The sequence below is a fragment of the Blastomyces gilchristii genome (assembly GCF_000003855.2).
Source record: "Blastomyces gilchristii SLH14081 genomic scaffold supercont1.16, whole genome shotgun sequence".
NCBI classification, from domain to species: domain Eukaryota; kingdom Fungi; phylum Ascomycota; class Eurotiomycetes; order Onygenales; family Ajellomycetaceae; genus Blastomyces; species Blastomyces gilchristii.
The window spans coordinates 1,180,207-1,202,896 of record NW_003101667.1 but is presented as its reverse complement, the minus strand read 5'-3'; positions in this window follow the sequence as shown (position 1 = coordinate 1,202,896).

The window sequence follows — 22,690 nt, the reverse complement described above, 5'->3', positions numbered from 1 at the left end:
CTATGTATAACTGTCTCATAGTCTGAAAGAATAGACCTCTCTCAGTATTTAATAGTCTGATTATACTATTCAGTAGTCTCTCTGCCTTGATGATTTTTTGTTGAATATGATATTTAAAATTCAACTTGGAGTTTAACCATACTCCTAGCCATTTGACATTCAAACTGGGTTTAATCTCTTTATTCAAAAGAGTTAGACTTAGTTCTTTCTCATTAAATCTGGGAAAAAAGTGAATTAACTCAGTTTTATTCATATCAAATTGAATTAGATTGATATCTGCTCTAACAAAGATTTTCTTTGCTGCTTTCTCAATCACTTCTAAATTCTCTTTGATTGTCTTTGAACTGTAGAGTAGATCAATATCATCTACATAACTTGAAGATCTCACTATTTTCATCTCTCTATTCTTGAACAGATATGCAGTGTATATTGCAAATAAAACAGGTGAGATTGGAGATCCTTGTGATACTTCTATTTTTATCTCAGTTTTATCTTGTTTTCTTCCATCAAAGAATAGTTGTATAATTCTTTTAGACATGAAACAATTAACTCATTTTATTAGAGAAAGTGACAGTTTTAACATCTTCAAAGTTTGAATCATCTTAGACTTTGAAACATGATCAAATGCATCTTTTATATCAATAAAAACTGCAGTTGAGATCAGGCCTTCATGCTTTGCTACTTGAATATCATGAATAACTGAGAGAACAGTGTTAATTGCAGAACATTGTTTTCTACCTCTCATTTGTTCATTAAATAGAAGAGAATCACTAATAGAGCTTATAAAAGATAATCTAGTAGCTATTATCTTTTCTAGAACTTTTCTCAAACAGTTCAACAGAGATATTACTCTATATGACTTAGAAATTGACACTTTTCTATTAGGTTTTGCAAGGATTACTCCAGTAGCTTCTCTCCAGTATTCAGGATGATAACCATTTTTTAAGAGATTTAAAAAGAGCTCAAAATATTCATTCTTCAAGTAGGAATATGTGTTTTGAATAATTAAATGATTAATTGAATCAGGCCCTGCAGCAGTTTTAATTGAACTTGAGAATATTGCTGACTCTAGTTCATCACATGTAAGCTCAGGCCATTCCCAGTTATTTTCATCAATATATTCATGAAATGACATATTCTCCTCTTCTAAATGTGATGAGTTTTGAAAGAGAATTCTCATAAAAGCTTGACATTTTTTCTCAAAAGAGTTTGCTGTATACAATTCATTCTGAAATTCATATTCTAAGGTTGAAAGCTTTGCTACACTTCTTGTTTTAGTATAGTTGAAGGCTTTAAAAACTTCTTTTTCTTATGCTTCTTCAAGAAATTTGTTCCAGCAATCTGTTTTGGCTTTTTTAATATCTGAAAAATATTCATTTCAAATAGCTTTGAACTCTTCATCAGATATTAAGTTATTCTTTCAATCTCTCTTAGCAGTGGCTAATTGCTTTCTTTTAGAAGTGATATTCTCATTTCATCAAGGTTTGAAATACTCAGAAGACTTTTTCTTTGGAATATTTTCTTCAATACTTGTTAGAAGAATAGATGTAATCAGCTTTACTCTATTCTTAAGCATTTCATTTGAGATATCTTGACTTTAATTTCAATAGAGCTCACTCTGTCTTTCAGATTTCAGCTGTTTTACTCTTTCTTCAACTGCTTTTCAATCAGCTTTTTCAAAGTTATACTGATTAGAGAGAAGAGGATTTTCACTTCTTTGTTTTTCACTCAGTTCAATATCAAATTGAATGATTTCATGATCTGATCCTGAGGTTTCATTTGAATCAATAAATCAGTTTATAAGTCTTTTTTCAATTAGATTTTGTGATATGAAAGTTAGATCTATAATAGATTTCTGTTTCATGTCTTTTCTAAAGAATGTTTGTTGATCAGACTTGTTAACTAAATCTATTAAATGCTCAAAAGTTCATTCAACCAGTTTATCTGCTCTTACTACTCTTGTGCACTCTGAGTTTCATCAGGGATGATGTGCATTGAAGTCTCCTGCAATTATAGAGTTTTTTAAGAAAGTTATATTTAAAAATCCTCTATCAATTGTCCAGATATTGTTGTTTTCTTTCAATGACTTTTCATTATAGATATTTATAAGTTGAATAGTATCAAACTCATTCTCTTTATCTATAATATCACTCACTAGAATATCAGAGTCAGATATGATATCAAATCTCAAATTAAATTGATATCTTGATCTTTTTCTCTCATAGATCACTACTCTTGATTTTATCTCAGATTTTTCAGGAAGAAAGCAGTAATAGCTTGAATGAGAAATAATGTACTTTTGCTCAGTATCAAAGTTTGGTTCTTGAAGAAGTACAAAGTCAACTTTTTGTTCAAATACAATCTGAAGACAAGAATAAATGCAATTTGAGTTTCTATCCACATTATTTTGAATAAATGTGATTTTTGAAGAGTTTTTAAACTTTTTTTGTTGTTTTTGTTGTATATTCATACTAAAAGAGAGTAGAGATAGAGTAGAATCTAATCCCTATCATCAGATAGTAGATTATAACTATTTTGAAAAGTAGGAATCTCAACTGCTTGCATTATATCTAGTTTATCACCAGAGTCATTTCTCAATTCTCTAATCTTAACAGGAGTTTGAGGATTCAAATTCTGTTTACACTTAGCTGGAGAATTGAAGTTTGAAGATCTAGATAGTTGAGAATTTCTTCTTTTTAAGCTTACAGTTGCAGATTTACTAGCTTGACTTTTCTCTTCAGTTTTAGATTCACTTTGAGCTTCATCTTTTCTCCAGTTCTTCTGAGTTCTTGAAGCAAATACACATTCTTTTGAGCTAGATGCATGTTTTTCTTTGCAATTGAAGCACTTAAGCAGAGTATGTTGACATATTTCATCTCTTTTTAAGCATGTTTTACATTTATGCTCACTAGTTTTGTGATCTCTAGCACAGAATGCGCATTTTGAGTCTCTAAAACAAGAGATTGCAAAGTGTTCATATCTTTGACAGTTTGAACACTGTGTTTGAGCTTTGAGATTCATTCTTGAGTCTTTGTATTCATGAACTCTCATTTTCAAACCTGCTACTCTTACTTCAGAGATTCTTGACTGTTCAAGTGTCTTTGTATACACTAGAACAGAGGCATTTCTTCTACTCTGTCTGAACTCAATTGAATTAAGTCATACAGACTCTTTTCTCAGTTGAATAGAATTATATTCTTTCAATTCATTTTTGAGAAGTAGCATTCCTTTCTCACAGTCAAAGATTTCAACTGGAATATCATGAAGAATGAATTTACTTCACTTTTCATCTCTCTCAGATAGAATTATTGTGTTTAACAGAGATTCTACTGCTAATTTCCAGAGATTCTCATTCTGAATAAGGAATTCTGCACTGAATTCAGGCATTGTGATCAGAATGATGGAGTTTTCAAAGAAGAATGGCTCAATTGAAGCTATAACTGGTTTTTGAACTTCAATATCAGTCATTAACTGAGAAAAGAACTGCTGATTGATTTCATTTCTAATTCTGAAAATGAGATTTGAGTTTAGCTTATTTCTCTGCAAGATGTCCTGATTTGAGACTTTGAGAATAAGTCTTCTATTTCTGGAGATTTGAAGATTTTTCTCTTTTTGCATTTTTTTCCTCACTCTTCTATCAATAGAAGTATGAGCAGTATTCTTCTCAGTTTTCTCAGAATTTTGAGCAGGTTTTGAGACAGCAGATTTAGAGACAGCAGGTTTAGAGACAGCAGATTCAGCTGCTTGAGCATATGTTTTCTTCTGATTTAAAGAAGAAGAAGAAGAAGAAGTAGAAAAGAAAGAAGAGCAAACTGAAGAGTCAGTGATTATATTAGAAATTTTCAAAGTTTTTAGAACTGTGTTTGAAATTCCAAGTTTGAACTTGATCACTTGCTGTAGTTGTCTAGCCTGAGCATGAAGAATTAACAGAACTTCTTCATTCATCTCACTCAGACACTGCTTTCTAAGAATTTTACTTGCTTTTTCAAGTTTCTGTATTTCAAGAACTTGTTGTTTCTCTATTTCTTCTTTCTTTCTTCTCTTCAGAATTTCAATCTCAGGAAGAGCATTGGAGAAAGCATCTTTTTTCACATTAACTGAGTGTACTTTTGAACTCATTGTTCTTACTCAATGAAAAGTTGGTCAGACTGATTCAATTGAGATATTTATTAAACTCTTTTGAATTGAAAAGTTGGTCAGACTGTTTCAATTAAGAGATTTCTAAGTCTGTTTTCAATTGAAAAGTTGGTCAGACTGTTTCAAAAGAAGAATAAAAGACTTTTGTGTATAAAATACCTGATTTTTTTCACACTAGTTCAGTAACTAGGTTAGATTTTTGAAGAGAATCTAATAAACTAAAATTGATTTTTAAGATAAATCAATAAAATCTTTATAATCTCTTTCTTGAGATACAGTGAGGAAAAGTATGATATCAATTGATAATAAATCAGATGATATGACAGTTTTTAAGAGAAAAACTGACAAAAAATAAATCAATTTTTTGCAGAGAAATTGATTAAAACTATTCAATTTTATTCTAAATCATTCAATTCTCCTCACACAACAAGTGTATAACTCAAACCAGTTAATAAAGAGTGTAAAAAAGAATTAAGTATTAATGAAAGCTCTTCAGTCACTGAAAAAGTAATTCTTACTTAAAAGAATATGAAATTATGACAGAAAACAACTCTGTTTTTAATTCTTTGTAAGAATATTGTATAAAATTCAGAGAAAAACACCTTACTTTTTCAAGAGAAGTAAAAAACTATTTCTAAGATCTTTTTTTTTTGCAATAACTGCTGCAGAAGAATGAGATAGAAACTGCTAAGATATGTACTACTGTATACTCTCTATCAAGACTTTTCCTCTTCAGAGTCTTGATATTATAGAGAATATAAGTCTGTTTCTATATGATAATATAAATATTGCCAGCGGGATGTAGAGGAACTGGTTATTTATATCTCAAAATAGAAGACTTTGTCAATGATTATATCAATACAGAGTTAATTCTCAAATTCAATAGAAATCTAGTGTTGCTGTTCTCAATCCCTTGCAGAATCTATTGAATATTGAGATATTAAAACTAGATTTAATATATCTCACTGTGCAGGGATCAAAGGCTCAGTCAGACCTTGAAGTATACTGAATTTATAGTTATTGATGTGCTGTTGACTTGTTCTGTTGACTCATTGTCTGCTGGTTATGTATCAAATACTGTTGCCGAGGTATCTTTTTGTATTGTTCTGCCGGGGATGGGCCAGATTGAGAGGGGTAGTACGAGGGTGAGACTTGGTGTTGATGTCTAGATACACTGAAGACAGACCGCGGAGGTTGCACTTCAGAAGTGTCCATTGGTTATGTGCTTGATATTATCGCCGAGGTATCTTTTTGTATTTTTCTGCCGGGGATGGGCCAGATTGGGAAGGGCGGTACGAGGGTGGGACTTGGCGTTGGTGTTTTGGAACATCAAAGATGGACAGGGTTTTCGCGGAGGTCGCTCCTCAGATATCTCCACAATTACAGATCGGGGATCTTCCAAAATCGAGAAGATTGGCGCATATGGCTAGGTCTCTTCACCTTACAATTTGTATGGCAATTTGGCCCGGGGTTGTGGTGTGGTAGGGGAGAATGAGGGATAATCCCACACAGGAGTTTCGAACAACGTCTGGTTCACGTTTGGCTGGATAACTCCACCACCACACGGGGTATGCGGTCGGCGATGGGGTCAAAATGCTCGTATGATCGAGGGCTTTTCGATGGATCTATCGGCGGGTTCTTATTCGAAAAATCGAGCGAGTTCGTGGTGGAGCGGTTGAGTTGTTCTATCAACTTTAATCAATTCTCTGAGTGAGAATAATAATACGTGAAACATAAGTTGAATATTCATTAGTTAAAGATATAGAATTGAAAACTTTAAATTAAAAAACTAGAAACTGATTCTGAAAAATAGAGATATATGTAGACTGGCCGCCAGAACCATGAATTTCATGTTTGATTTCATTTGATCTGGTCTCATACATTTCTTGACATGAATTCCACTGCAACTAATTATTAAAAAAACATGCAAAGTGACTATATATCAGATTTCAAAATGAGATCATGACTTAGAAAAATTAAGAAAGTGATCTCATTTAATCTCATTTAGTTCCATTCTTGGCATAAAGTTACTATTTTTAGACATTTTAAGGTTTTTTTTAGACTACTTTTAATTTTTTAAAAAGTAAAGCTTGTTGATAACACTCAAATTAGATTTAAAGTCATTTAAAGAAATAAAAATAATTTAAATTGAGAAGTGAAAATCATGGTCTCATTTGAAAAATATAATAAGAGTAGACAGTAAGTCTCACTGAGACAGTATGAGACTACTATCTAATGTTAAAACCATGTAATGAGATCAGTTGAATTGATAATGAGATCATCAAATATTCTGATTCTGATCTCAGACACGGTCACACGGTTAGTCTAGATATATATCAATCTTGCAACTCAGGTCAAAATATTTGATGATACTGATGTAAATGAAAATTCTGTCACAGCTATGTTATAATAGTAAAATATTCTGATATTCTGAAATCTGATGAGTGATACTTCTGAATATCAGTAAATTATCAGAGATGACTTTGCTGAGATGATTCAAAATACTCTGACAGTAAAAAAGACACATCTGATAAAAGATATGCAGAAGAAGATGTGAAAAAAGATCAAATTTTCAGAGACATTTTCAGTGAAAGACAGATCAGTGATGTAGAGATTTTCAATACAATCTATTTCTATTTTAATATATTTAGTTTTCTATGAGTTTTATATATAAGTTAGTTAATATATACTTTAATATATATAATTAGAATATATCTGTCTTGATATTCACTGAAGTAGACTGACCGTGTTACCGTGTCTGAGATCAGGACCAGATTTTTTGATAGTCTCATTACTAATTTGACTGATCTCATTACATGGTTTTATCATTAGATAGTAGTTTCATACTGTCTCAGTGAAACTTACTGTCTACTCTTGTCACATTTTTCAAATGAGACCATGATTTCCACCTCTCAATTTAAATTATTTTTATTGCTTTAAATGACTTTAAATCTCATTTAAGTGTTACTAAAAAGTGTTACTTTTTAAAAAATTAAAAATAGTCTAAAAAAAACCTTAAAATGTCTAAAAATAGTAACTTTATGTCAAGAATGAGACTAAATAGAATCAAATGAAATCACTTTCTTATTTTTTTCAAGTCATAGTTTCATTTTAAGATCTGATATATAGTCACTTTGCATGTTTTTTTAATGACTAGTCTCAGCGGGATTCACATCAAGAAATGTATGAAATCAGATCAAATAGAATCAAACATGAAATTCATGATCTCAGCAGCCAGTCTACACTGAAGAAAGTTGTTATATTCTCTATCTTACAATTTGTATAGTTATGACTGTGAAGAATTCACTGATTTCACTGCATCAGAAAATCTTTTTTATTCATCTTAAATTCTGTAGATATATTTCTGGCAGTGTATTGAACATCTGTTTCTAGTTAATAGAAATGAATTTCTATTTAAAATAGCTATAATTCATTCAGTAATAGCCTGTGTGAAAAGTATTCATTCTGAAAATAAGATATAAGAGAAATCTGTCAGATGCACTGATTGCACTCAGAAGTCTTCTGAAATACAAAAGTATTCAAATTTGTTACATAACAATCTACAAAGATAACTTAATAATATATAGACTGGCCGGCGGGATCATGAATTTCACATTTGATTTCATTTAATCTGATTTTATACATTTCTTAATGTGAGTCTCACCAGAATCAAGCATTAAAAAAATCTGAAAATGAATCATTTCTGAGAGAAATAGCATGAAAAATGACCAGATTTAATGCAAGAACAGTGAAATGAGAGTAATTTCTCAGAATAAACTGTGAAAGATGATGATTCTTTTAAAATCAGAATGAGACTGAGACTGAAGATTAAATTCAGTCTCATTCAGTTCATTCAGTGATTGCTTATATAATCAGAATTTAGTAATGATTATTGATAACACTTATAAAACAACTAAATACATTCTTGTGTAAGTTTATTCTTCACTTTCTTATGAAAACTACACTTCTCTGATATTCTGTGATCAGAGATATTAAACTGTCTGATAATTTCATGTTTTATAATTATGAGTTTCTTGATTGTTTCTTCTTGTAATTGTTCTCAGTAATAGTAATAAATATCTTAGCTTGAGTTGAACTTTCACTTCATTCTCACCTCTGTTAATGAAATTATCAGAATATCACACATCATCAGTGCAACAGTTAAATATATACTCTTAACAATTTTTCATAACTCTAGAATTGATTTGATGTATAAATTCATCAGATTATCTTGAAGATAGCAGTCAAATTCAGTTTTATAAGTATATAGTTTTACCTGATTTTCAGTTGCAATCAATGTATGCAAGTTCTGTTTCAAAGTTAGTATTATAGTTCTATGTGATATGAAGTGTTATCAAAGATTGTTACTTACTAGAGAATTATATTTCACTGTCTTCATATCTCTAACATCTGCTTATTCAAATCTCTGATAGTTGATATTATAGTAGTCTCAGATTAATTTAATATACAAGTCTTATTTCTCCTCTGTTCAATCTTGAGAAGTGTAGATATTAACTCAATGAAAGAAATCTAGTAGAGCTGCTACAGTATAGTACTCTGCAAAAGATTGTTCAGTTTTGCTGTAATAATATATCAGTTTATTTCTTACAGTAATAATAGCCTATACTATAGCATTATCTCAGACTGAATTTCTTTTTAAGTGATTCAACTACTTCTCAAGATAAGTAAATAAACTGTTATACACTCATCAGACTAACTGCAGTATTAATGTATGAGTGATTAAGACTGTCTTTATTATCTTATAAAACTGAAATAGTAAATCAATTACATATTTCAACTGAGTTCACTTCATATCAGAAAGTTTCAATATCTGAATCTTTTTCTAATCAGAGTGTTATACTTAATAATCAATTATCTGATACAATTGAAAAGTCTGAATAGTTATCTTATATATTGAACTTTATTATATTCTAACATTCTGTATTATATTCAGTGATGTGACTGATTTGTTTATTTATTGAATATTATGAAATCATTGTTATTGTTTAGAGAAGGTACAAATCACATTAGCAATGTTTCAAATCTGTGATATTTAAAGTATTAGTCAATCTATTTAAAATTAACAGTAGTGTTATCAAAAAGCATTATTAAAAAGCAATATTAAAAAGTATTATCAAAAAACATTATCTTTTACAAAGTGAATGTAAAAGTTACTTGAGTAATCACTTTCATCTCATTCTCATCTCAAGAAACAGTTGTCTTATTATTCATTATCTCAATGTTAAGATTCTTTATCAGTGTTTATATTACAAGTTGAATCACATGAGCAATGCAGAGAATATGACCTTATTTATTATTTCAGAAATACAAAGTCAATTTTTGCTTCAAGCTCTTTATCATAGTGTAGTTATTCATTCAATTTGAAAAGGCCTGTATGAACTATGCTCTGAGAGTCATGAAGATAAGCTCAAATCATATAATCAGAGAAAGAGTCTCTTCTTCATTTCCATCAGTTAACTCGGGAAATGAACTGGATTGAAATAGATTTCTTGATTGAAATGAGAATAATGCTTTAAAGAAAATGCTCTCTCAACTATATAGACTATGTTCACTTATTAAAAATCAACTTTCTTCATTAAATGTTGAGAAAATTGATCATGAGAAGATATCTCTCTGAAGAGAAAAGCTGAAATCTCTCATAGACTTACAAATAAGTGAACTATCTAAAGAGAGAGAATATGAACAGCATTTGAAGAAGATCTCTACAATCAATATAAAAGACTCTATTCTGATTTACTCAGATGACTCAAAAAATGAGAATTTAAATAGATTAGGCGCAGGCATTACTTATACTGAAGATAATATCAATTTTATCTCAGATTTCTGGAATTTAGACTGTGAATCTGAAGTCTTTCATGCTGAACTATTTGCAATAGTGAAAGCTTTCAAACTCATTGAAATAAAATCTCATAAAAGAGAAAATAGTTTAAAAGAGGCATGAATATTCTCTGATAGTCAAGCTGCTTTAAAAAGACTTAGAAATAGTCAGATTCATAATGATCAAATGAATCTTGAACTGATTTTAAACTCTGTTTTGAAAATTCAAAAGAGAAGATCATCAAATCTGATAATTCATCTGCATTGAGTTCCTGCTCATATGAATATTCATGGCAATGAATTGGCTGATTCAGCTGCAAAAAAGGGTTCAGAATTAAGCAGATCTATTTAAAAAACAGTGTCCTGGTCTTTTATAAAGAGAAAGATAAAAGAATCTTATTTAAACAAGTGAAATGAAAGCTGGCAGAAACAAAAGAAGAGTATACATTATTCAAGATTTGAGACAAAACCAAAGTGAAAATCTTGTTCAATTAAATGTAAAAAGAAAATATTCTCATCTATAATTCAGCTGAAACTAGAACATGATTATTTCAAATCCTATATACAAAGACTTGATGACAGATTTGATTCAACAGAGTACTCATTCTGCAATGCGAATGAAAATCCTGAGCATATTGTAATGCATTGTGTATTATACAACAGTCTCAGAGTCAGATTAAAGAAGAAGTATGATTTAAATCAATTAAATATGAGGTTCTTATTCTCAACTGAGACAGGAATTAAATACTTAATAGACTTTCTATTACAAACTCAAGCAGCTATAAGAAAATGACTGAATTCAGAAGTATCTAGACTGACCGTGTGACCGTGTCTGGGACCAGGACCAGATTTTTTGATAGTCTCATTACCAATTCGACCGATCCCATTACACGGTTTTAACATTAGATAGTAGTCTCATACTGTCTCAGTGAGACTTACTGTCTACTCTTGTCACATTTTTCAAATGAGATCATGATTTTCACTTCTCAATTTAAATTATTTTTATTGCTTTAAATGACTTTAAATCTCATTTGAGTGTTATCAAAAAGTGTTACTTTTTAAAAAATTAAAAATAGTCTAAAAAAAACCTTAAAATATCTAAAAATAGTAACTTTATGCCAAGAAATGAGACTAAATGGAACCAAATGAGACCACTTTCTCATTTCTTTCAAGTCATGGTTTCATTTTAAGATCTCATATATAGTCACTTTGCATGTTTTTTTAATGACTAGTCCCAGCGGGATTCACGCCAAGAAATGTATGGGACCAGACCAAATGAGACCAAATGTGAAATTCATAGTCTCGGCGGCCAGTCTAGAAGTATCTGAATATGAAGAGGTGGAAATTGATTAGATATAGTCTGTTAAAACAGCTATACACTATCTTTTAATAATTTTATTTTGTTATAGTCTCTCTTTACTGTACTTGTTTCTTTCTGTTCTTTTCTATCTATCTATTTAATGTGTTTATCTTTAAGACTATGTTCTCTTTTCCTTTGTCATGATATTTTCAAATGATTTCAAAGTATCAGAAGATGTTGAAATACTGCAATTTGTAAACAGTTTTTATATTCTGAGCTGAAATTTTCTGATTTTGCATATCTGAAATTGATAAATGTATAATACTTGACTCTATAGATATAGGAAAAACCCTGAGTTCTAACGATTCTCAGATAGATGTCATAGTCTCTGACTGCATACATCTATAATTGAAGAATAATAATAATAATAGTGTAGTTATTCACAGCATTATCAGTTATAATTATAAGAAGACTGAGACTAATATCTCAATAGTCATTTTTAATCACTATCATTAATATCTCTGCTATATAATCCTCAGTATAACTACTGATCAATGATTTAAATTCAATTAATGTCTCTTAATAAGTTCAGTTCTTATCAATGTAATAACATATAACTCTTATAAATGTAAGATTGTTTGTACTAGTTCATACATTCACTGTGAGAGACACTCTTCAATAATTCTTCAACTCTGATTCTAGATGTTGTATACTGACTTTGTAGTGTGTCTCAAGGTTGAACTGAAGACATAATCAATGTGAAATATAAAGATTTGAATTAAGTATTTGAAGAAGTGTTCAGAATTCAGAGTTTTCAATTAATCAAAGAGAAAGATTCAGAGATATATATATATAAAGTAATTATTCATGAAAGTTATCAGATGAGAGTTATGAAATCAGAGTACTAATACATGATCATTTTCACATGATTTTCTTTAAATTAGAAAGTTAGTATTATCAAAAATTATTATCTGATAGAGTAACTTATCAGCTCAGTAGTAATTTTCTGATTATTTTTCTTTTATTATCTGTATTCTGATAACTTCAGATGTCAGAAAATTTCATCAGAGTTATAATCAGTTTATAATGAATGTTTCTGAATGAAGTTGCAGTGATTATAGTAGAGAGATGACTCTTCAGTAATCTACAATACAATCTATTAATAATTATTTCATAGTTCATCTTAATGTTTATATTGAGTTTTTCATAAATTTTGTGACCTGAAATCAGATGTGAAGAATGAAGTGATTATTCATTATAATTAAAAGAGAGTATTCTGTATTGAATTGTAAATAACATAGACTTTGTAATTCATAGTGATTTCTTGAAGAGTTTGTGAATCTTTAATAGAAGTGAAAGAAGTGAAAGAAGTGAATTCAGAAGATATAATAAAGATTTAAGAAAGATAATAATTTATTTTTAATAAAGATAATAACTAATCACTGATGTGTGTAAGAAGAATTATTATAAGAGAGAATAATCTTCTTTCTTAACTTAGTTATAATTTTAATACTAACTCAGATTGAATATCATTAATATATAAAAGTAAATAAATAATCTTGATTAATCTCTGTCATATTTCTTAAAATATATTAATATTGTAAAAGAGAGTGTTATCAAATTGCATTATCAGATAATATCATTAAAAATATATTAATATTATAAATATCAATATTGAAAAAATGTTGATACTTATACATTATAGTGATTTGTAAATCATGATTGTTAAATATATATTTATATATTATTTCTGACATTTATTACAACTTGTACAATAATTTTTGAAAACTCAAAATTAATTTTAATTATTAATAATTATGAACTTATAACTAATTAATATAAAAAGAAAAAAACTTTTTCTACTTATTATCTTTCTTCTCTTTCTTATTCTTCTTATCATTCTCTATAATTCACTTCTTATTCTCATTCTTCTTCTTCTTCTCATCTGAGATGATAATTATCTTAAAATCTCTCTCTACTGTCTTCTCAGAGAAGAGTTCTTACTGCTCTCTCTCAGCCAGGTTAATTTATATCTTAAAATCCTGTATTTTCTGATCTGCTGTCTCAGGTTTCATCTCAGCAGTAAGCAGATTAACATACTCAGAGAGCAGAGCTGTCTTCTTAATATTCTAAATTATGAAGTGCATTCAAGACCTGAATAAGGCCTTAATTCTCTTCTTCTCTGTCAGCTTCTGCTAATCAATTAGAGAATAGAAGTATTATTAAAAATCATTATCTCTTAATAAATAAAAAACTTATCAGTTTTAGCTTCTTTATCTCTTACTTTAACATTCTCTCAATCTTCTTCTGCTACTGTTTATTTATAGTAATACTCTTCTTCTCTCTCTCTCTCTTTATCTTAGTCTTAAATTATTCTCAGAACTTCTTCTGATCTCACTGCTACTGTATAAGACTCTTCACTGTCTTCTTTCTCAATCTCTTACAGATGATGTTATTCATATTATTTCTATACTTAGTTCAGTCTAAATCTATCAGAAGTGTTACTTAAAATTATTATTATTCTACTCTCTTACAGAGTCTCTTTAAGATATTATAACATGTCTTATAATCTATCTCTTCTCACTTGAATGTCTTCTTCTTCTCTTTCTTCAATCTGTGATAGTACTTATATGCCTTGATAATCTGCAGAACTGTAGAATATTTGAAGAGAAATAACATAATTAATTTCAGTGAGTATTGAAGAGAGATGAAGACAGAAGAAGTGATCAGTAATAATATGATAATAATAATAATAATAATAGTGATGATAATAATAATGATGATGATAGTAATAATAATAATGATAATAATGATAATAATGATAATAATGATAATAATGATAATAATGATGAAAGAGAGAGTGCATTGAAATATATTACTAACTTATTAAATATAGAGAGACTTAAAGAAAATATTAACAGCTTTCAGAGATGTATGAAAACAGCTACAGTGTTATATAACAATATTATCTTCATTTAATACATACACTGTTGATATTCTTTGTATACAGTTATTATATAATCTATATCAGAGATACATGCAGAAAACAGATCTTTATTACTAGAGTGAATAATTGCAGCAATTCTCTGTTTTCATATTATAAAGATAAGTTGTTCTCATTTCTTTCTTCTCTCTTTTCTCTTCTTCAATCAATCACTAATTTCAAGCTGGTATGAAAACTATTAAAACACTCTTAGAAACTCTCAAATTGAAGAGTATAGACTAATCAAATTTTAAATACAGAAGAAATTAAATTATCTTCTACAGATTCAATTATTCATCTCTTTCTTAAATAAAACAGTAGTCATGTCTCTCTCCCTCTCTCTCTCAATCAAATGAAACATGGCCCGTGAAAAGCAAGTATCATATCAGATTATAATAATTAACACAGTCTCAGCATGCAGAGCTGCATACACACAGTGTGTGCTGAACTGAGAGACTGTGTATATTGTAAATTAGCAGCAGCATCTCAGAGAGAGCTGTGTAGTGTGAAAAAGCTATAACTCTCAGCTATATACACAGAGAGTGAATTGCTGCAGTAAGTGCATGTGCATTGTATGAAAGTAACACTTTTTAATAACACTCAGTCTTTGATATTATGAAAATAGAGTCTCTCTGTGAGATCTGTTTTTATCAGAAGTCAGAGAATCTTATATTTCTTAAGATTATCTTCACATGCCTTGTCTGTGAAATTAATGAAGAGAATCATTGATTTCAGTATTCTGTTCTTAATATTATTCAAGTGACAGCAGAGTTCACTCTGATCATACTTTTTAAGTGTATGTTTTCTAATTATTCACATTTATACAGATATATACTGATTATTTATTAGATAATATTAAGATAATAGCTCATTACAGCTGTGTTACTCTCACTGTGAGAGATATATAATTGATAATAAACATTGCAAAGACTCTGAGAAGTAAGTATTTTAAAGATACTGCAGCTCTGTGATCTTGATTTTTTTTATTTTTATTTTTTATTTTTTTCTTTTTCTTTTATTTTTTATTTTTTTTCTTTCTCTTTCTTTCTCTTTTTTTCTTTCTCTTCTTTTTTTCTTTCTCTTTTTTTCTTTTTTTCATTGTGATTTTTTCTTGTTATTGTTTTATTTTTTATTTTTTTGTTTTTTTTTATATTTTATATTTTTTTTTTAATTAAATGATATTAATTATAATCTGTATTCAGAAAAGTAATAATATTTAGTAACACTCTCTATTGAATTTTCAACAAATGAGTACTATGTTATGATATTATGTAAGTGAGAAATGATTTCATAGTCTCATTTAATGTCATTTTCAATGATAAGATCAGAATAAAAATGTGACTAAGAATTCAAACATATTCTTTATCTGAGACTAGATTTTTATTTGAAAAGTGAATCTGAGATCTTTAATATTTGAAATAATGTGATTTAGAATCAATGTGATGAATACAAATCATGATCAGAAGTAATACTTTTAGACAATATAATAACTGTAAAGTTTGATTCTGGTCTCAGACACGGTCACACGGTCAGTCTAGACAGACTGCGCCCGATTAATTATATAGACTATTTCATTACACTTTACAGATTTTACTGAAAGCTCTGATTCTCAGTCACTGATTCTCAGCTGAAAAACTCATGAAATTTCTATTCTTCTGCTCTGAAGCTTTACTATGTATATGTATAAATATTCACTCTGATTACTGATTCTCACACTTTCTCTTTCTTTTCTTCTCTAATGTTTTTCACTTTTGTATTATAAGATCTATATATTAGATCAATCTATTCAGTGTAAACCTCTTACACTTAGAAAATGTTCTATCATCTTCTTATTAGAAATAATTATTCACATTCATCATCTACTCATTAGAAACAATTACTTACTGAGATATTCAAATACATAATAACATGTAAGAAATAGAGAAATAATAATCAGTTAAACAGACACTGAGTTTCTAGATAGAAGCTTACTTATCAGTCACTCTGACTCTGTAATAAGATCTTACAAAGAGAATGTCAGTGAAAGATCTGAGAGTTCTGACATCTTAGATATATAAGATATTTATATAAATACACTTCTTCTGAAGAATATGATTCTGAAGAACTTTTAAATATAGATACTATACATTCAATAAATAATATAGCTATGTCTACTAATAATATAAACGAACTCTTAAATGTAAGCATAGACACAGTACTGCAGTGACTCTGAGCAATATTGAAATTACAATAACAGTAGATAGCTGATATACATGCAAATTAACAATATCAATACAAAGAAATTCAATAATTAACTCAATAAGAAACCTCTGCACAGATAATTTCAACATTAACTAAATCAGAGATGAATACAATATAAGTGCTGAAGAAATGTCTAAATGCTTCTATATATTTTAATACTTCTGATCTCACTCTCTACTCATCATGAAGATTAAACATGCTTATGAAACTAAGTGTAGATGAAGATGCTATTAGTTTATTAACTAATCAAGATTGATATATTAATGATCAATTGAAGAATCACATGAAACAGAAGTTTCATTCATGAATAAAGACATGTGAACCAGTGTTATATATCTCTGATAATATTATTAAATATTTCAATATTCTGTTCAGAGACACTGCTATACAGCAGAAGACATTAGATTAATTACAGAGTGTTTAACAGAGAAATACTTCTCTCACAATATTTATCTCTGACTTTAATATCAAGATTCTAGAAGCAGGCAGTCAATCTTGAAAAAATTAAATAAAGATTAGCATGCTTAAGAAAATACTAACTTTTAAACTCTTACAAGCTCTTATAAGTATTAATAAAAACCTGACTTATGAAGTCTTCTGCATACAACTCTGAACATTGAATAACTGGCTTACTAAGCTTAAGAGTATAGAGAATAACAATAGAAGATATTATATCTCAGTCACTTATACATCTGTATCAAAGAATAACACAGATATCATGAATTAAGTAAATTCAAGAGGTCTATATATAAACAAGAGTCTTCACTGCCTGAACAGACTTCTGAGTCTCTGAAATCACCTCTGAAGAAGCTGTTGATTGATGTTAATAAGGGATATATATTAACTATAATTAATCAGAATATATCACTTTCAACTGCTGATCAGTCTACATATCTTCTCATTCAATGAAAGAATCAGTGCCAGTTCATATCAACTATATTACATTGAAGAAAGATTTGAAAGATAACTATGAGAACATCTTAATAAAACAGAGAAAAGATTAGCTTCTGCTCAAACTCACAAGCAGAAGCTTTATTATTATTATTATTATTCTTCAATTATAGATGTATACAGTCAGAGACTATGATATCTATCTGAAAACTTTTAGTTCTCAAGGTTTTTCTAATATCTATAAAGTCAACTATTATACATTTATCAATTTCAGACATGCAACATCAGAAAATTTCAGCTGAGAATATAAAAACTTTTTATAAATTACAGTATTTTAACATCTTCTGATACTTTGAAACCATTTGAAAATATCATGACAAAAGAAAAGAGAACAAAGTCTTAAAGATTGACATATTAAATAAATAGATAGAAAAGAACAGAAAAGAAAAAGTAAAGTAAAGAAAAACTATAATAAAATAAAAATATTAAAAGATAGTGTATATCTGTTTTAACAGACTATATCTGATCAATTTTCATCTCTTTGTATTCAGATATTTCTGAATTCAGTCATTTTCTTATAGCTGCTTAAGTTTCTGATAGAAAGTCTATTAAGTATTTAATTTCTATCTCAGTTGAGAATAAGAATCTTATATTTAATTAATTTAAATCATACTTCTCTTTCAATCTTCCTCTGAGACTATTGTATAATACACAATATATTACAATATACTCAGGATTTTCATTTACATTGCAGAATGAGTATTTCATTGAATCAAATCTATTATCAAATCTTTGTATATAAGATTTGAAATAACCATGTTCTAGTTTCAGCTGAATTATAGATGAGAATATTTTCTTTTTTACATTAAATGGATAGATTTTCACTTGAATTTTGTCTCAAATCTTGAATAATGTATACTCTTCTTTGTTTCCTATCAGCTTTCATTTCTCTATTTAAACAAGATTCTTTTTCTTTCTCTTTATAAAAGATCAGAACACTGTTTTTGAATAGATCTGCTTAATTCTGAACTCTTTTTTACTGCTGAATCAGTCAATTCATTGTCATGAATATTCATATAAGCAGGAACTTAATGCAGATGAATTATCAGTTTTGATATTCTTCTCTTTTGAATTTTCATAACAGAATTTAAAATCAGTTTAAGATTTATTTGCTTATTATAAATCTGACTATTTCTAAGTCTTTTCAAAGCAGCTTGACTATTAGAGAATATTTATATCTCTTTCAAACTATTTTCTCTTTTATAAGATTTTATTTCAATGAGTTTGAAAGCTTTCACTATTGCAAATAGTTCAGCATCAAAGACTTCAGATTCACAGCCTAAATTTCAGAAATCTAAGATAAAATTAATATTATCTTTAGTATAAGCAATGCCTGCATCTAATCTATTTAAATTCTCATTTTTTGAGTCATCTGAGTAGATCAGAATAGAGTCTTTTATATTAATTATAGAGATCTTCTTTAAATACTGTTTATATTCTCTCTCTTTAGATAGTTCACTTATTTGCAAGTCTATGAGAGATTCAAGCTTTTCTCTTCAGAGAGATATCTTCTCATGATTAACTTTCTCAACATTTAATGAAGAAAATTGATTTTTAATCAGTGAATATAGTCTGTATAATTGAGAGGGCATTTTCTTTGAAGAATTATTTTCATTTCAATCAAGAAATCTATTTCAATTTAGTTCATTTTCTGAGTTAATTGATGAAAATGAAGAAGAGACTCTTTCTCTGATTATATAATTTGAGCTCATCTTTATAACTCTCAGAGCATAGTTTATATAGATTTTTTCAAACTATGAGTGCTAGTCACCCGCAGAATGCGTCTTAAGTTATTTACATTTAACTCTGTATAATTAACTGATCACTGCATCTGTTCTCTCAGACCAGTCACTAATTTTCTAAGATGTTATTTAGTGACTGTCACTACTTACTTAGTAGTGTATATATCAAGCTTTCAGTTGCTGATTTCAGCCTCATTAGATGCTTATAGATCTATTAATCAGTCATCATAATCTCACTTTGTGTTAGAGACTAATCATAGACTTGATGACTACAGTTCTCTCTGTCAGTATTAGAACTTAGTAGTAAGCTTACAGACTCTAGTCTATCAGAGTACTCTGTCTAAAGTCTAGATATGCATCTAAATCTGCTAGTCAGATAGTTTTTAAAATTATTCTCTGTATTTAAAAGAGAGCTAGACTCTGATAATAACTTTAATTAGAGACTAGCTTAAGTAGTATATAATTACTACATTAGACTTGACTCTATATCATTAGAATCTTGATAAGTATATAGTAGATTAGTGAGATATTGACACTTTATATTAGCTCTAGTAAGTGTTCACAGAATCTTACTTAATTAGTAACTTAACTTGCAGTGAAGAGTACTACTTTGCATTAAGTCTTACTAATTAAACTCAGTCTTTATTATATAAAAGCTTTTATGAGTAAGAAGTAGCAGGTGTCAGTGATGAGATTTGAACTCATACATCTCTAATATATGTAATCTTGATTATCAGTCTTATTAACTGAGCTACACTGACTATAACACTGAGTTAATAAATAATGAAAAAGTAAAAATATACTTACATCTACAAGTTAATAATAAGAGAGCAATTAATCTAGTAAAGAAGAAATTCTTAATATGAAGATTATATTATATTAAGATTAAATATCATATTCTTTACAATCTGATTGAAAAAGAGAAAATCATGATAAAATATGTTAATTCTACAGTGAATATAGCTGACAGTCTTATTAAGTTACAGATAAAGCCTGCATTTAAAGATTTTGTCAAAAGAATTAATATTTAGGAAATTGAGAAGAAGAAATAATTGAATGATAATAATGATACCGCAGATCAATGAATTTTACATGTATTTCTTGAATTTTACAGTTATTACTGTATGAATGCCTTTTCTAATAAGAAAATTAAAGTCTGATTAATGTAATTAATTATTATTGTGTTTTTGAAAGAATTGAGAATGAGAAGAGGCTCTGAGTGACAGCTTATAGATCACAGTGTAGTAAGAGAGAGTGTTGATAATTACTACATCTACTCTAGTCACGTGCCACCTCAACTCTATTTAGTGTAACTCGCGTAGATAGATTACAACACATAACAATGTTATTCTTTAAGAAAAGTAAATATAAAAGAATTCTTCTATCTGAAGTGAACACATTCAATGCTTACACAGGTGTTTTTAAACAAAAGTAAAAAAATAAAAATAATGTAATACTTTGTAAAAACGTGCTATTCGGGTTATAATCTGTGAGATGGTTAATCTGTTGTATTCATGTGAGAAGAGCTATCATACCGGAAAAACATAGGCTTATTATATGACTGGGTTATGATTGTTCTGCTGTGCCAGTTGCTGACACCGTCACTGAACTGTAAATCTTAATATAATGATGAATAAGCCATGAAATCATTATAAACAAGTTATGAACAGAAGAAAATTATCATTATATTGACAATATCACTGATTTCTATCTATATAATTACTAATTCTAAAAAACATCTCATTTGCTGAAATTGTTCTCTATTGAAAATCTGTCATATCTCTATCTAATTTCTCTCAGATTCTCTGAATCATCTCTCTCTCATTGTTATCATTTCTTATTATATTTATATCAGTATTAATGTTTATTTCTGTGAACTTGTGAATTAATATTGAAGTTTTTAAAGAGTCAGTGTTAATAATTATTCACTGTTTAAGAGAGAGAATTTCAGAGAGAGAGTTAGAAGTAGTGTATTTACTTATCTATATCATTATCAACTTCTGTATAAATCTGGGAATTATTTCACTGATTCTAACTTACTTTTTAACTGAGAATGTTGAGAGTTCTGAGACTGCTCATAGCCAGAGAATCAACTGAAGTTGAAAGATCAGAGAAGAAGAGAAGAAGAAGATCAGTAGCAGTAGCAGAAACATCAGTATCAGCATCAGTATCAGCATCAGCAGTGAAGATAGAAAGAGAATTATTACTATTATCAGATTTCTTATCAGACTTCTATCAGTGATTGATGAATCTCTTGAATTACTTCAATATTTCACATGTTTTGACAGCAATAATCAATACATTCTGATTGATATTATTTATAATATTTGTGAGATTCATCATTGCTTGTTTTTAAGCTTTAATATAGTGATTTAATATTATTAAAATCTCATACTGCACTGCAAGTCTGCTTCTCTTGATTTTTAATTTAATCTTCTCAGTGATGACTTTTTTCTTCTTAATAATAACTTTCTTCTTCTCAACAGTAACTTTCTTCTTTTTGAGCTTAAGTTTTATCATTTTAATATTCAGCTTTGTCTTTTTAATCTTAATTTTCACTTTTTCAGCAGCACTAATTGTGATATTTAAGACTTTCAGAGATTATAACCCGAATAGCACGTTTTTACAAAGTATTACATTATTTTTATTTTTTTACTTTTGTTTAAAAACACCTGTGTAAGCATTGAATGTGTTCACTTCAGATAGAAGAATTCTTTTATATTTACTTTTCTTAAAGAATAACATTGTTATGTGTTGTAATCTATCTACGCGAGTTACACTAAATAGAGTTGAGGTGGCACGTGACTAGAGTAGATGTAGTAATTATCAACACTCTCTCTTACTACACTGTGATCTATAAGCTGTCACTCAGAGCCTCTTCTCATTCTCAATTCTTTCAAAAACACAATAATAATTAATTACATTAATCAGACTTTAATTTTCTTATTAGAAAAGGCATTCATACAGTAATAACTGTAAAATTCAAGAAATACATGTAAAATTCATTGATCTGCGGTATCATTATTATCATTCAATTATTTCTTCTTCTCAATTTCCTAAATATTAATTCTTTTGACAAAATCTTTAAATGCAGGCTTTATCTGTAACTTAATAAGACTGTCAGCTATATTCACTGTAGAATTAACATATTTTATCATGATTTTCTCTTTTTCAATCAGATTGTAAAGAATATGATATTTAATCTTAATATAATATAATCTTCATATTAAGAATTTCTTCTTTACTAGATTAATTGCTCTCTTATTATTAACTTGTAGATGTAAGTATATTTTTACTTTTTCATTATTTATTAACTCAGTGTTATAGTCAGTGTAGCTCAGTTAATAAGACTGATAATCAAGATTACATATATTAGAGATGTATGAGTTCAAATCTCATCACTGACACCTGCTACTTCTTACTCATAAAAGCTTTTATATAATAAAGACTGAGTTTAATTAGTAAGACTTAATGCAAAGTAGTACTCTTCACTGCAAG